The 17,722-nt window shown below is 49.7% G+C and overlaps 1 protein-coding gene across 5 annotated transcripts in view; it reads right to left on the bottom strand.

Moving 5' to 3' along the window:
• Positions 1-17,722, bottom strand: part of LOC122946230 — a 191,602-nt gene that overhangs the window by 12,739 nt on the left and 161,141 nt on the right. Inside the window, exon 1 of one of the 5 annotated variants that reach the window (XM_044305687.1) lies at positions 3,285-3,491. The exons of the other annotated variants lie outside the window; for them this stretch is intronic. The gene's annotated coding sequence lies outside the window, so the exon portion shown is untranslated. Of the gene's footprint in view, positions 1-3,284; positions 3,492-17,722 lie in introns of those variants that run through there. 5 annotated transcript variants of the gene reach the window in all.

Below are 17,722 nucleotides of genomic sequence, written 5' to 3' on the forward strand. Positions count from 1 at the left end.
ACACTAAAAATTGATAGCAGCACTAACATGTATTATTCCATTTGGTATTCCTTAATATGAGATTGGTCACAATCAAATATCCTATAATATTGATATCCTAATAGTATTGGGTTCTGGTAGGTTCAAAAATATTCTTTCTTGCTATGATTCCGTGAGTAGGAAACCAAAAACAGAATATTGTCCTTTCTTTCAAAAATATCTGTATGATGAGGGTAAAATACCGCTTAACTTTGTGATTCTTTGTCCTGTCCACGGTTTGAACACAGACCAAAATGTCTTCGGTCACAGTTTATTTCAGTTAATAGATAAAGTGCTATATGCTCCGAGGTGAGAGAAATGGGTCTTACCTTGACCGCGCCACCTCGGCGTTCAGCTTCATCAAACGCGGGACCACGCTCACGATAGGAGTCAAACAAATGTGAGTCATCTTGATTTCAAACTACTATCCGGATTAAGGTAAGACCCATTTCTCTCACCTCGGAGCATATAGCACTTTATCTATTAACTTAAATAAACTGTGACCGAAGACATTTTGGTCTGTGTTCAAACCGTGGACAGGACAAAGAATCACAAAGTTAAGTGGTATTTTACCCTCATCATATAGATATTTTTGAAAGAAAGGACAATATTCTGTTTTTGGTTTCCTACTCACGGAATCATAGCAAGAAAGAACATTTTTGAACCTACCAGAACCCAATACTATTGGGATATCGATATTATAGGATATTTGATTGTGACCAATCTCATATTAAGGAATACCAAAAGGAATAATACATGTTAGTGCTGCTATCAATTTTTAGTGTTTTATTATATATTTCATTCATTTATTTGTGTGTATTTTATTGTATTTTGAGCTTGTGAATTAAATTGTGTGATCACTTTTACTGCATTTTAGCCTATTTCTCCATATCTTACCACACATACAGAGTGCCAGCCCAATCCATCTACTTAAGTTCATCCAGGTGTCCGCTCAATTTTATTCATCTTCTGACTGGGAAGGGTGTCTCGTGGCAGTGTCTGACAAAAGGTAATTGCAGACACAAGCCAGTAATCTAGCTGTACCAAAGACTCTATAGGGAGAGAATATGGAAATATAGTTGGGTACATTTTATGGAATATGTTCAGGGAAAGCTTTGAGGGAATAAGGGGCTGGTCACACAGTTGTGTGTTTAATATAGCTGCTGCTGACAGTTAATTCTGCATTACAAACCGCCCTTGTGACGGTCACATACACTACACAAAGGGGGGAGGATAGTGACCACTGAACTCCACCCTCACCCCTGGCCCTGCATACTTGCCTCACAGGTCCTAATGACAGGGGACAACTGGATGGCAGTCCCTAACTTAGGATACGTGCTGGGAAGACAGACAAGACAAATAACGGAATGTGAACGGACCGGGTCAGAACCAAGAGAGCTACGCAGTACAAAGGGTTAAGCAAAGAATGGTCAGGAGAATCCAAGGTCAAATACCAGAGGAGTCCACAAAGAGTAGTCAGTTGGGAGCCGAGGTCACAATACCAGGAGGGATGAGCAGTACAGGAGGAGCAGGCAAAGGATCATCAAGGAACAGGAGCAGGTGAGTAGTCAGTAGTCCAACAAATAGCCAGGAACCTAGAATTAACAGGCAACCTGTGGCCAGCAGGCTGCCTGTATTTATAGTGGGGTCAGAGGGTCATGTGACGTGGCCAGCATCACATGACTGACAGACAGACAAGTTGAGCACAGAGTGATCATCTCGTCGCTCAAGGCAGAACTAGGAGCCGGGAGCCTCCCAGCTAGCAAAGCCGCCCTGGGAACAGGTCTGCGGCTGATGGGAGACAGAGTGCGCCCCGTGACAGTACCCCGCCTTTTACGAGGGGCCACCGGACCCAAGACTTCAGGTGATGGCCTTTCAGGGTGTTCTAAATGAAATGTTTGAACCAGTCTAGGAGCATAAACCTCCCTTGCAAGAACCCAAGATCTCTCTTCGGGTCCATACCCTTTCCAGTGAATCAGGTAATGTAAAGAATTACACACTCTCCTGACATCCACTATCTTAGACACCACATACTCAACAGCATCATTAACAAGAACCGGTGGAGGCGAGGCTTTCAATGGTACAACAGGTAAAAAATATTTTTAAGTAGAGATTTATGAAATAAATTATGAATGTGGAACGACTCGGGCAGCTCCAACTTAAATGATACCGGATTAATCACCTCCGTGATCTTATATAGTCCAATAAAACGAGGAGCAAATTTTCTAGAAGCTACCTTGAGAGATAGATTCTTGGAGGACAACCATACTATCCTCAACCTGAAAGTTCACCCCCTTGGAACGTCTCCTATCGGCCTTGAGTTTTTGGGAACTTTGAGCCTTTTCTAGGTTTGATTGAACCTGGGCCCAAACTGCACAGTTCGGAGAGTTTGTCCGCTTCAGGGTTAGAGGAGGAGACGGACGACCCAGAATGAAAACGGGGATGAAAACCATGGTTACAAAAGAAAGGGGAGACCGCAGCAGAAGAATTAACACTGTTATTCAAAGCAAATTCTTAATAAATTTACGGTAGTAATTGGCAAAACCTAAGAACTGTTTTAAGGCCTTTCCTTAATAGCCAGTACCTCACCAGGATCCAACTTGAAGGCGTGGGGACATGCCCTAGAAACAGTATCTCCTGTACACCAAAGACACATTTCTCTTGTTTAGCGGGGTGATATGTACCAAGACAGTACACAACTGTGATACCTCTTGGCGCAAACTCGACTCCAGTAGATATTCCATTTTTTATTTTATTTTTTTAGAAAAAGTAGAGTGACAACGCGTTTGAGTGGATGTACTCCTTTTTCAAGTCTAAAAAACAGCATAATGTACATAATATATTTGTTAAAAGATAGCATGTAGCGGTAAAATAAATTTAAAAAATAAGAATAAATTAATTGATTAATTAATTCAATAAAAATAAAATGGATGTAATAGTACCAAGGGCATAACAGACAAAGTTTGATCAATGAGAATCAGTGGAATAGATGAATGAAGGCATTACTTGAATCCATTTTAGCTGGCTAAAAATATACATACATCTGTATAAAATGCATGAAATACATAAATTGTCATAGGCGTACAATGAACAATTAGTTATACGAGTCGCTGAGTGGTAAATATCAAAGTTAGTGTGGTTGTATGTGTGGGGGGGGGGGGGGGTTGGCAGCTATAGGAATGGTGGAAGGTACAGGGTAGGTAGGTTACTGGATCGGTCCTGTATTATAAAAGAGGGAACAGTGGGAGGGGAATTGGTGTGGTTACCTTTTGGGTCTGTGCTAATACTGATAGCGTAGCTTCTCACATATGGATGGTCCAAGCTGTAGTGATAATTTGGATGCATTCAAAAATAATATAAATATAATAATTTGGTAAGAGGGTTGTAGCTGAAAATGACAGGTAGCTAATTGCATGTGGAGATCACTAGATGCGAGCATAATGTGTGTGAGGAAGCGCGAGCTTTAAGAGCAGGGGAACAGGGGGCGGGGTCATGGAGTGACAGCTGGCTACACCGGAGCTGTCTCCTGCTGTAAGTGTGCGCTGTGTATGTGCACTGAGCATCAGAGCAGAGAAGGAGGGGGGGGGGGCGGAGTCATGGAATGACAGCTGGGTACTCCGGATCTGTCTCCTGCTGTAAGTGTGCGCTGTGTATGCGCATTGAGCATCAGAGCAGAGAAGGAGAGGGGGGGCGGGGCGGAGTCATGGAATGACAGCTGGCTACTCCGGTGTTCCGGAATTTTCTGCTACCCGGAAAATTTTGCTACCCACGTCACTTCCGGTAGTGACGTGGGAGGTGTGTCACCTACCTCGGCTCCTCATTGGCTCTGCCGGGGGTTGGTGGCGCAGGCGCAGAGGATTCCCAAGTAGCGTGAACGCGCCGAGCGCATGCGCAGTGGGCCGGAATTTTCTGCTACCTTCGGCTCCTACTGCGCCTGCGCCGAACCATCTTGTTTAGCAAGCGGAAGGTAGCAGAAGATTCCGGTCTACTGCGCATGCACGAAGCCGGAATTTTCTGCTACCTTCGGCCCCTACTGCGCCTGCGCCCAGGACCAATAAGATTTGAGCTACTTTAGGCGTGCATGCGCCGTGGCCTGTCATTTTAACCTCAGTACAGAAAGCGAGCCTGTTATACTTGCGCATGGACATGTACAAATTTGCAAACCATTTAATTGACTCGGCGCTACTGCGCCTGCGCCAAGTCGTCTTTTTGGCGCAGGCGCAGTAGCGCCGAGTCATTTAAATGGTTTGCAAATTTGTACATGTCCATGCGCAAGCGCGAGTATAACAGGCTCGCTTTCTGTACTGAGGTTAAAATGACAGGCCACGGCGCATGCACGCCTAAAGTAGCTCAAATCTTATTGGTCCTGGGCGCAGGCGCAGTAGGGGCCGAAGGTAGCAGAAAATTCCGGCTTCGTGCATGCGCAGTAGACCGGAATCTTCTGCTACCTTCCGCTTGCTAAACAAGATGGTTCGGCGCAGGCGCAGTAGGAGCCGAAGGTAGCAGAAAATTCCGGCCCACTGCGCATGCGCTCGGCGCGTTCACGCTACTTGGGAATCCTCTGCGCCTGCGCCACCAACCCCCGGCAGAGCCAATGAGGAGCCGAGGTAGGTGACACACCTCCCACGTCACTACCGGAAGTGACGTGGGTAGCAAAATTTTCCGGGTAGCAGAAAATTCCGGAACACCGGATCTGTCTCCTGCTGTAAGTGTGCGCTGTGTATGTGCACTGAGCATCAGAGCAGAGAAGGAGAGGGGGGGGGAGTCATGGAATGACAGCTGGCTACTCCGGATCTGTCTCTTCTCTATGTGTGCGCTGTCTATGTGCACTGAGCGTCAGAGCAGAGCAGAGCAGAGCAGAGCAGAGAAGGGCAGGGGGGGGGGCGGAGTCATGGATGGATAGCTGGCTACTCCGGAGCTGTCGCCTCTCTATGTGTGCGCACTGACTGTCAGGGTGCAGGGGTTCGGTACATAATGAAGGGAAATAAACATGAATGGCTGGAGGAGAGGGCTGTGTGTGGTGTGTTTTGGGAGGATTTAATGTATAAATTTGAGAGAGCAGGACTAGTAGGCGGATGGGGATATGTACGGATAAGGAAAAAAGGAACAAATTGGGAACCTAGCTGATGATATGGAAAGTGGGACTATATAGAGGGTAGGTGGCCATAGGCAGCTGACAGGAGGGTGTAGGGGGGGCAGAGGGGCAAGGGTGACCAGTGTGAGGGAGAGGAAAGGAGGTGAAGGAGGGGCTGTCCTATGGGAAAGGGCGGGGGGGATTTGTGGAGGAGATCCGTGGAGCTGGTTGGACCAGATGCTAAAACGGATGATCAATAGAGCTGGTTGGACCCAATGTGTGGGTTGAGGAAAGGGGCAGTGGCGTCGCCAGGGGGGGGGGGCAGAGGGGCCCCCCATGTGCCCCCCCCAACTAAAATGCCTCCGCCCCCCCCCCCCCCAAGTGAGCCGCCGCCGGGCACAGGGAGATGAGCGCTTCCATTGCGCTCATCTCCATTGTAATCTGCCTGTGCTGCGGCGGTGCAGGGGAGAGAGAGGTGTGTCCCCCTTCCCCTTCTGATAGGCTGTCGGCGCACTAGGCCGGCGCAGGCGGCGCGATGACGTCATCACGCCGCCTGAGCATTACAGCGCGGGACACAGGCCAGAAGAGGCCTGCATCGCATCGCTGACACTGAGGTAAGTATAAGTGTTTTTTTTATTACAATACTGGCACATGATGATGGGGGGGAGACTTAATACTGGCACATGATGATGATGTCAAGGGGACTTTATACTCGCACATGATGATGATTGGGGGGACGATGACTTAAAGGGAACCTGTCGCCGGGATTTTGGGTATAGAGCTGAGGACATGGGTTGCTAGATGGCCGCTAGCACATCCTCAATACCCAGTCCCCATAACTCTGTGTGCTTTTATTTAGTAAAAAAAAAAACGATTTGCTACATATGCAAATTAACCTGAGATGAGTCCTGTCCCTGACTCATCTCACATACAGGACTCATCTAAGTTTAATTTTCATATGTATCAAATCGTTTTTTTTTTTACACCATAAAAGCACACAGAGCTATGGGGACTGGGTATTGCGGATGTGCTAGCGGCCATCTAGCAACCCATGTCCTCAGCTCTATACACAAAATTCCAGTGACAGGTTCCCTTTAATACTGGCACATGATGGGGGGGGAGACTTAATACTGGCAAATGATGATGGAGGGGAGACTTAATACTGGCACATGATGGAGGGGAGACTTAATACTGGCACATGATGATGGGGGACGACTTTATACTGGCACATGATGATAATGGGGGGACGACTTAATACTGGCACATGATGATGATGGGGGGACTTAATACTGGCACATGATGATGGGGGGCTTAATACTGGCACATGATGATGGGGGGGGCTTAATACTGGCACATGATGATGGGGGGGCTTAATACTGGCACATGATGATGGGGGGCTTAATACTGGCACATGATGGGGGGCTTAATACTGGCACATGATGGGGGCTTAATACTGGCACATGATGGGGGGGCTTAATACTGGCGCGTAATGGGGGGGCTTATTACTGGTACGTGATGGGGCTTATTACTGGCACCTGATGGGGGCTTATTACTGGCACGTGATGGGAGGCTTATTACTGGCACATTGGGGGGCTTTTGTTACTGGCAGTGGCACGTTTTTGAGGGCACTTATTACTGGCACATTATTGGTGGGCACTATAGGGGCATCTACTGAGGCCACAAAGAAGGGCTGTTTTATATGGGGGCTCTGTACAGTAACATTTTATACTGGGACACATTATGGTGGGTACTATGGGGAAGGGGGGAGAGGAGTACTATGGAGTCATCTACGGGGGCACTAAGAAGGGGTATTTTATACTTGCAAATTATAGGGGTCACTGAGGGCATCTACTGGGGCACGATATATGGGGCATTTTATACTGGTACATTATGGGGGGAGCACTAGCAGGAAGGGGGGAGAGGAGCACTATGGAGGCATTCACTTAGGGGCACTATATAGGGGTATTTTATACTGGCACATTATGGGGGACATTAGCTCAACTGGGGGCATAAGGGGGTATTTTTTGCACTGTCACATTATAAGGAGAATTATTTCTACTGGGGGGCATTATGGTGGGCTTTATCACTCCCCCATGGTATGACCCCCTAGTAGCAACACCAGCCTCTCTCTGCTCTGCTATCCCTCTGCCCCTTCTCCAAATCCTTATTATGAAATCTTTATCATTAGGATAAAACACAACATCAGCTCCGCCGAGCCCCCGGCCAAGTGTTGAAGTGGTGTCCGAGATCCCCAAGGGCCAAGCCAAGTAACTGTAAGTGTTCATGTGAAATATGTTTGTTATATACGTACACTCCTGTGAGAGGCGGGGAGGGAGATCTGTGGATGACACTGTTATAGAAGGGAGATCTGTGGATGACACTTGTGGCGAAACCAACCTCGCCACTGGGTTTTGGAGAGGACTGTTTAAAAGTCTCTTGCCTCAGGATTATGGCCCATACTAACTTTAAAGAAGAAAACAGACCGGCCGCACAGCTTAAATCTGTCTGTAGAATTGTATTTTATGTTATTATGCGTTCGGTTAAATTGTATGTTATGTGAGGGCACCCAGATAGCTAATATTATTGTATTTGTGTATTCTGAGTGCCATTCACCTAATGATATGCACTCAGACTTGAGCTATCTGGGGATATGTTAAATGTCTGTGTTTGCTGTGGGGGTGTGCCATTGTGTGTTTGGGTGGTGATTCCTGTCCTGTTGTCTCCACATGTGTATTGGTGATCTCCCCTTTGTCCTGAGAGATAATTGGATTGTCTTTGGTCGTCTCCGGGACAGAGGGGAGGAAACCATGATGCATTGTGGGGATATGTTGTATCTGCAACAAACTGTAATAAAAACCAGGCTGGGTGTGCCAGCACTTCAGAGCACTGCTTGACCCTCAACACGGAGCCTTGTCTCGTTATTGGGGGGATTCCCTGTATGCTGTTGGAGACTGATTGCCAGGAGTGTAAGCTGACGGATACGCTTTTCCTGTTCGTCTGACTGACAGCTACTTGCGAGGCTCCAGTTTGGAGTGCTATTTTGTATCCAGTTTGGGAGGTTGGTGTTCTGCAGTAGCTGTGCCTGTCTCTCGGAAAGGGGCATATCGCCTAAACGGATTTTAGCCCCTTGTCTGCTGAAACGGTGCCGTTACATTGGTGGCAAGCAGCGGGATCGTTCCTACAGCCAGAAGGACAGCTACAGGAGACACCATTTCTGTGGATTCTACAATTTAAGGGCAACGCATGTCTCAGTACAGTGACCCTAAAAGCACCAGGATGGAACCAGCAGTGGAGTACAGATACTCTGTGGAGGAATTTGACCGTATGATGTGGTTGCGGCTGAACTTCTTCGGACCCAATCCAGGTGAGAAATACGTGAAGTTCGTGAGGAATCTAGTGTCTACGACCCTACTATACCGGGCAGAAGGTGACGGTCAGCTGCCACGTTGGGTGGACCTCCATCGGAAGTTACGGTTGCGGGACAGTGGGAGCCCAGTCTCCATTCCCCAGCGGCAGTGTGAAGTGCAGGGAGAGGAGAGCAGCGGCCTCCCTCCCCAGCGGCAGGCTGAGTTACAGGGGGCAGAGGTAGTTGTTCCTGCCCCCCAGCAGCAGAGTGATATGCCGGGAAGGCAGTGTGAAATGCAGGGAGAGGAGAGCAACGGCCTCCCTCCCCAGCGGCAGGCTGAGTTACAGGGGGCAGAGGTAGTTGTTCCTGCCCCCCAGCAGCAGCATGATTTTTTGGGAATTGGGAGCCGAGTCTCCATTCCCCAGCGGCAGACGGAGTTACAGGGGGCAGAGACAGTCGGTCCTGTCCCCCAGCGGCAGAGTGTCCTACAGGGAATAGAGAGCCCAGTCTCCTTTCCCCAGCAGCAGGACACTGTATTGGGAGCGGAGGCGGTCGGTCGCCCTCCCCAGTGGCTGGAAGTATGTATGGGAGAGGAGCTCGTTACCCCCTCTCCCCAGCGGCAGCTTAACGCACCAGGGGGAGACAGTAAGCCCCACAACAGTGCAGATGGGACCGTGGTCTCTGCACTTACAGCACAGGGGGTAGAGACAGTCGGTCTCCCCCTCCAACAACCAGGCTCCAACCAGGCTTCTTCCGTGGTAGCGCTGGCACCAGGGCTGAGTACCGCTGATCCCTGCCCACAAAGCAACCTCCACTCCAAACCAGGGAGCAACACAGAGACCGGGAGTACCAGCTTCCAACATCACCTTGGTGGACTTACTGGACAGAGACAGGCTACGAAATTCAGCAGGTCCAGTATTGGGTTGTGGGTGGGCTGCCAGACTAACTCAGGTACCGACCGGCGTGAGGTCAGGTATCTGGTTAGTCTTCCCTGGGGGGGGGGGGGAGATGTGTGGCGAAACCAACCTCGCCACTGGGTTTTGGAGAGGACTGTTTAAAAGCCTCTTGCCTCAGGATTATGGCCCATACTAACTTTAAAGAAGAAAACAGACCGGCCGCACAGCTTAAATCTGTCTGTAGAATTGTATTTTATGTTATTATGCGTTCGGTTAAATTGTATGTTATGTGAGGGCACCCAGATAGCTAATATTATTGTATTTGTGTATTCTGAGTGCCATTCACCTAATGATATGCACTCAGACTTGAGCTATCTGGGGATATGTTAAATGTCTGTGTTTGCTGTGGGGGTGTGCCATTGTGTGTTTGGGTGGTGATTCCTGTCCTGTTGTCTCCACATGTGTATTGGTGATCTCCCCTTTGTCCTGAGAGATAATTGGATTGTCTTTGGTCGTCTCCGGGACAGAGGGGAGGAAACCATGATGCATTGTGGGGATATGTTGTATCTGCAACAAACTGTAATAAAAACCAGGCTGGGTGTGCCAGCACTTCAGATCACTGCTTGACCCTCAAGACGGAGCCTTGTCTTGTTATTGGGGGGATTCCATGTATGCTGTTGGAGACTGATTGCCAGGAGTGTAAGCCGACTGAATGCTTTTCCTGTTCGCCTGCTGACAGCTATTTGTGAGGTTCCAGTTTGGAGTGCTATTTTGTATCCAGTTTGGGAGGTTGGTGTTCCGCAGTAGCTGTGCCTGTCTCTCGGAAAGGGGCATATCGTCTAAACGGATTTTAACCCCTTGTCTGCTGAAACGGGTCCGTTACAACACTGTTATAGGAGGGAGATCTGTGGATGACACAGTTATAGGGAGGGAGATCTGTGGATGACACTGTTATGGAGGGGGAAATAGGGATGACACTGTCATGGGGTGGATCTGTGGATGACACATATAGCATAAGATGCTATATATGGTATATGGCATCCACAGATCAACCCCCCCCCCCCCCCCCCCCTCATAGCAGTGTCATCCATAGATCCCCCTCTCCCCTCTCTATAAAAGTGTCATCCACAGACAGCTGGACTTTTTTTCCCTGTTGCGGTTTTAGGTATTGGGTAAAGTATCGCAGCATTTCTAAGCGTACTTGTGTAAATGTATCGTTGTTATAGCTGCCCCCCCTACTTTTGTCCTGGCCCCCAGTGTGCCCCCCAAAAATTTGAAAGCTAGAGACGCCACTGGAAAGGGGACCAACCAGGATGCGGATGGGAGGTAAAGCAGGTGCAGAGGATTGAGGAGGATAGAGGAATGGATGGAGGGATGGATGGGTTCTGGACCCGAGGTGGTCAGTTGGGAGGTTTGGTTGTAGCATATGCTGGGTCGAATTAGTGATGAAGTATCCTAGAGTGAGATAGCTAGTTTGAGGAAGTTGGTTGGAGTGGATAAACCAGAGTTCATTAGAAGCAATTGCTCTCGAGCGATTCATTCAGGCCATAGGGTTCTAATGTTTGCAGCTTGAAAATCCAAAATATTTCCTTACGTCCAGACATTTCTTTCAAACTCACAATAAGGACCCTGCAAATCTTTCTATAACACCTATTGAACAGATTGCTGCAACTCATGCCAACCGCTACCAGAAGCTAAGACGTAAGGAAATGTTTTGGATTTTCAAGCTGCAAACATTAGAACCCTTTGGCCTGAATGAATCGCTCGAGAACAATTGCTTCTAATGAACTCTGGTTTATCCACTCCAACCAACTTCTTCAAACTAGCTATCTAACGCTAGGATACTTCATCACTAATTCGACCCAGCATATGCTACAACCAAACCTCCCAACTGACCACCTCGGGTCCAGAACCCATCCATCCCTCCATCCATTCCTCTATCCTCCTCAATCCTCCGCATCTGCTTTACCTCCCATCCGCATCCTGGTTGGTCCCCTTTCCTCAACCCGCACATTGGGTCCAACCAGCTCCATTGATCATCCGTTTTAGCATCTGGTCCAACCAGCTCCACAGATCTCCTCCACAAATTTCCCCTGTCCTTTCCCATAGGACAGCCCCTCCTTCACCTCCTTTCCTCTCCCTCACACTGGTCACCCTTGCCTCTCTGTCCCCCCTACACCATCCTGTCAGCTGCCTATGGCCACCGACCCTCTATATAGTCCCACTTTCCATATCATCAGCTAGTTTCCCCATTTGTTCCTTTTTTCCTTATCCCTACATATCCCCATCCGCCTACTAGTCCTGCTCTCTCAAATTTATACATTAAATCCTCCCAAAACACACCACACACAGCCCTCTCCTCCAGCCATTCATGTTTATTTCCCTTCATTATGTACCGAACCCCTGCACCCTGACAGTCAGTGCGCACACACAGCGCACACATAGAGAGGCGACAGCTCCGGAGTAGCCAGCTATCCATCCATGACTCCGCCCCCCCTCCCCTTCTCTGCTTTGACATTCAGTGCACATAGTAAAAAATAAAGTATTGGAATCGCACTCACCAGATCTTGCGGTCAACCGAAATGCAACAGCCCACCTGGAGTCCAAGATTCTTTAGGGCTCCCTCATGATGAATCCGAAAAAAAGCAATGGAGGCAGCATGTCCGGTAAAAAACCCTTTAATGGGCACAGCCAAGTGAACTTAACGTGCAAAAAAGTTGTGACGTTTCGGCCGTTTCACAGCCTTTATCAAACACACTGTGCAATTTAAAAGTACCTGCTTAAATATATTAAAACACACCCACTGTCAATGGAGTGGCCAATAACACAGGACAAGAGATACTGATGTCATACAAAGTGCACCCACAGGTGCTCTTACAAAGTGTCTCAATCATATATGTTAGGTCCCCTATCCAACATACCTGCAGAGCACACGTGTATCACGGCGTACCCAGGCTTCTGGCGCGCATGTCGGGAGAGAGGGAGTAGCGTCACCGGCCGCTTCACTCAGAGTCAGCTGATCACAGGCAGCTCCGCCCCTTAATCTCGCGTCATCAAAACTCTCCCGGCATGCGCGCCGTTGCCAGGGACGCCTAGGAGTCACTTCCTCCCCGCCACTTACAAGCGATCGCTCCACCGCATCACGTCCACAGCGCCTAGCGGCCAAACCCTAGATCAGGTGGCACAATCGAAGTGACTCACCTAACACTTGCGCCCTCTCACGTAATGGGGGACATCCGCACATTGAGCAGGCAGCAACATCCACGCCTCCAGCCGAGAAACCCGGCCTTGGTGACGTCGTGGCTCCGCCCTCCCCATGTCCGTCCCCCCCAGCTCTGTCAAGAGCCGCAACTGCGGTCTGAACCCGCCCCTTGCTGTGACGCGCGGCGTGGGACGATCGCATTACATGTCAGGGATAAAGAATAGACCCCTCATATCATACCGTGCTCTGATCCTGTGCGGACCAGGGAATAAGTGAAAAAATGTGCATAATACAGAGTACAATTAAATAAACACTACACAGAGAACAAGTTGCCATGGTCACCTTATACATTTGTTACTGAGAATTCTATGTTCATTCCGAACGGTTGCAGGGCTCTCAATTCAAAGATCCACTTAAGTTCCTTCTTACGCAGAATGCGATCCTTGTCCCCCCCTCGTCTCAGAGGGCCGACAGAATCAATGATTCTAAAGCGTAGTTGGTTGACCGAGTGTCCACGCTCCACGAAGTGTTTCGCCACCGGCTTGTCTATCTGAGCCCTACGGATATTGCTCTTATGTGAGTTGATGCACTCCCTGGCTTCCATTGTGGTTTCCCCTATGTAAATAAGGCCACACGGGCACGTGATCATGTATATCACGTCCCGTGACCTGCATGTGTAGAAGTTTTTTATCTTATAGGGCTTGCCACTATAGGGATGGGCAAAGGTATCTCCCTTGAGCATGTTACCACAATTGCAACAACCAAGGCAGGGAAAACATCCCAACTTCCTTGGTGCCAGATACCTCTGCCCATCCCCCCGTGGCTCACCAACTTCCGTCCTCACCAATTTATCACGCAGGCTGGTCCCTCTCTTATATGCCATCATGGGGAAATCCACAAACTCCTCCACCCTGGGTAACCCTTTTTGTAGGATGTGCCACTCTTTGCGAATAATCCGCGCTATATCGCCACTCTTAGATCCGTATGTAGAGACAAACGGAATCCGTTTAGCGTCCCTCTCCTTCACCTTCCCTTGGAGCGTGGACTCTCGGTCAACCTCCCCCACTTTCAGTGAGATCTTCTCCACTAGTCGTCGTGGGTATCCCCTATCAAGGAATTTCCTCCCCATCTCCTCCACTCTCCTCCCGAAACGCTCCTCCCCAGATACCACCCGTCTCACCCTCAACATCTGACTCCAGGGTAACGACTCTACCATCCGTCGGGGGTGGTTACTCCTGAAGTCTAACAGATTGTTCCTGTGCGTCGGTTTGTGGAAGATATCAGTTTCAATACCTCCCTCCTTAATGTGTACCATCACGTCCAGAAATTGCAGGGAAACTGTCGACATTGTCATGGTGAACCCCAACCCGGGCACCATGTTATTGAGGAACTCACAAAACAGCTGTAGTTCACCTTGGGAACCTCCCCACACCACAAAAATGTCGTCGATGTAGCGCCACCAGCACCGGGCTCTCCTAAACAAGTCAGCCTGATAAATGAGTCTGTCCTCCACCTCTGCCATGAACATGTTGGCATACGTGGGCGCCACGTTCGAGCCCATGGCCACTCCACGCAATTGTTGGTAATAGGTGTTCCCAAAGCGGAAATAATTCCGCCTTAGGACCACCTCCAAGAGATGGAGGACAAACCCACGGCCGCCCAGGGAGAGCCCGGTGCGGGCCAGGGCCACATCGACGACATTCAATCCATAGGTGTGTTCTATGGAGGTGTAAAGAGAGACTACATCGAAACTGACAAGGATGGGGTCAGTAGGTAAGCTCAGCTCTCTGAGCTTCAACCAGAAGTGGCTGGTGTCCCTGATGTAGGAGGGGGCGCTGGTGGCATGAACCCGCAATACCCTATCAAGAAATATAGCTATGTTGCTGAAGATTGAATCCCTGCCCGACACAATGGGCCGGCCCGGGGGATCAACCAAGCTTTTATGTATTTTGGGAAGCACATAGAACAGGGGAGTGACCGGGTGTTTAATCAGAAGGAACTCCCTGACTTCAATATCGATGATACCCCCAACCAGGGCTTCACCGATAATTGTTTCCAAAATACGTTTGATGTCCCACTTGGGATCATTCTGAAGCTCAACATATACCTCCCGGTCACCCAGCTGTCTATGTACTTCCCGTTCATAGCTAGGTGTGTCCATCACCACCACCGCCCCTCCCTTATCAGCAGATTTAATCGTTAGAGATTTATCCTCTGTCAGTTGTTTGAGTGCCTCTTTTTCCCCCCTCGTCAGATTCGATGTAGTCCTCCCCTCCTTCAGCTCTCTCAAGGTCTCAATCTGTTTATAAACAATGGCAATATATGCTTCCACAACGTGGTTGCTACGTGGTGGAGCAAAGTCACTTTTGTTCCTCAAATCTAGTGTCTTCAAGACAAAGTCAGCGTTCGCCGCTCCATCAGAAGCTGGCACCGCCATCCTTTCCTCCTTGTCCTGGTTGGGGGTATCATCGATATTAAAGTCAGGGAGTTCCTTCTGATTAAACACCCGGTCACTCCCCTGTTCTATGTGCTTCCCAAAATACATAAAAGCTTGGTTGATCCCCCGGGCCGGCCCATTGTGTCGGGCAGGGATTCAATCTTCAGCAACATAGCTATATTTCTTGATAGGGTATTGCGGGTTCATGCCACCAGCGCCCCCTCCTACATCAGGGACACCAGCCACTTCTGGTTGAAGCTCAGAGAGCTGAGCTTACCTACTGACCCCATCCTTGTCAGTTTCGATGTAGTCTCTCTTTACACCTCCATAGAACACACCTATGGATTGAATGTCGTCGATGTGGCCCTGGCCCGCATCGGGCTCTCCCTGGGCGGCCGTGGGTTTGTCCTCCATCTCTTGGAGGTGGTCCTAAGGCGGAATTATTTCCGCTTTGGGAACACCTATTACCAACAATTGCGTGGAGTGGCCATGGGCTCGAACGTGGCGCCCACGTATGCCAACATGTTCATGGCAGAGGTGGAGGACAGACTCATTTATCAGGCTGACTTGTTTAGGAGAGCCCGGTGCTGGTGGCGCTACATCGACGACATTTTTGTGGTGTGGGGAGGTTCCCAAGGTGAACTACAGCTGTTTTGTGAGTTCCTCAATAACATGGTGCCCGGGTTGGGGTTCACCATGACAATGTCGACAGTTTCCCTGCAATTTCTGGACGTGATGGTACACATTAAGGAGGGAGGTATTGAAACTGATATCTTCCACAAACCGACGGACAGGAACAATCTGTTAGACTTCAGGAGTAACCACCCCCGACGGATGGTAGAGTCGTTACCCTGGAGTCAGGGGCGTAGCTAAAGGCTCCTGGGCCCTGGTACAAGAGTTCAGCTTGGGCCCCCCTTCCCTTAGTGCTCTGTGACCGGGGCCAGGGAAGCACCTAGCCTTCCTGCTGCCTGAGGCAAACATTTAAACGGCACCCCCCCCCCCCCCCATGGCAAATTCTTGACCTAACCCCTTCCCTCCAGCCAGAGGTGTAACTTGACCAGCATGCACTTTCTATAATGCCAGTGTCTTCACTTGCGGCACAAGGGTCTTTGGGCCCCTCAGGCTCCTGGGCCCGGTAGCAACTGCTACCTCTGCACCCCCTATAGCTACGCCCCTGCAGTCAGATGTTGAGGGTGAGACGGGTGGTATCTGGGGAGGAGCGTTTCGGGAGGAGGGTGGAGGAGATGGGGAGGAAATTCCTTGATAGGGGATACCCACGACGACTAGTGGAGAAGATCTCACTGAAAGTGGGGGAGGTTGACCGAGAGTCCACGCTCCAAGGGAAGGTGAAGGAGAGGGACGCTAAACGGATTCCGTTTGTCTCTACATACGGATCTAAGAGTGGCGATATAGCGCGGATTATTCGCAAAGAGTGGCACATCCTACAAAAAGGGTTACCCAGGGTGGAGGAGTTTGTGGATTTCCCCATGATGGCATATAAGAGAGGGACCAGCCTGCGTGATAAATTGGTGAGGACGGAAGTTGGTGAGCCACGGGGGGATGGGCAGAGGTATCTGGCACGAAGGAAGTTGGGATGTTTTCCCTGCCTTGGTTGTTGCAATTGTGGTAACATGCTCAAGGGAGATACCTTTGCCCATCCCTATAGTGGCAAGCCCTATAAGATAAAAAACTTCTACACATGCAGGTCACGGGACGTGATATACATGATCACGTGCCCGTGTGGCCTTATTTACATAGGGGAAACCACAATGGAAGCCAGGGAGCGCATCAACTCACATAAGAGCAATATCCGTAGGGCTCAGATAGACAAGCCGGTGGCGAAACACTTCGTGGAGCGTGGACACTCGGTCAACCAACTACGCTTTAGAATCATTGATTCTGTCGGCCCTCTGAGACGAGGGGGGGACAAGGATCGCATTCTGCGTAAGAAGGAACTTAAGTGGATCTTTGAATTGAGAGCCCTGCAACCGTTCGGAATGAACATAGAATTCTCAGTAACAAATGTATAAGGTGACCATGGCAACTTGTTCTCTGTGTAGTGTTTATTTAATTGTACTCTGTATTATGCACATTTTTTCACTTATTCCCTGGTCCGCACAGATCAGAGCACGGTATGATATGAGGGGTCTATTCTTTATCCCTGACGTGTAAGCGGTCGTCCCACGCCGCGCGTCACAGCAAGGGGCGGGTTCAGACCGCAGTTGCGTCTTTGACAGAGCTGGGGGGGACGGACATGGGGAGGGCGGAGCCACGACATCACCAAGGCCGGGTTCTTGGCTGGAGGCGTGGTGTTGCTGCCTGCTCATGTGCGGATGTCCCCCATTACGTGAGAGGGCGCAAGTGTTAGGTGAGTCACTTCGATTGTGCCACCTGATCTAGGGTTTGGCCGCTGGCGCTGTGGACGTGATGCGGTGGAGCGATCGCTTGTAAGGGACGGGGAGGAAGTGACTCCTAGGCGTCCCTGGCAACGGCGCGCATGCCGGGAGAGTTTTGATGACGCGAGATTAAGGGGCGGAGCTGCCTGCGATCAGCTGACTCGGAGTGAAGCGGCCGGTGACGCTACTCCCTCTCTCCCGACATGCGCGCCAGAAGCCTGGGTACGCCGTGATACACGTGTGCTCTGCAGGTATGTTGGATAGGGGACCTAACATATATGATTGAGACACTTTGTAAGAGCACCTGTGGGCGCACTCTGTATGACATCAGTATCTCTTGTCCTGTGTTATTG

This window comes from Bufo gargarizans, chromosome 9, assembly GCF_014858855.1.
Source record: "Bufo gargarizans isolate SCDJY-AF-19 chromosome 9, ASM1485885v1, whole genome shotgun sequence".
In the NCBI taxonomy this organism is placed as follows: Eukaryota; Metazoa; Chordata; class Amphibia; order Anura; family Bufonidae; genus Bufo; species Bufo gargarizans.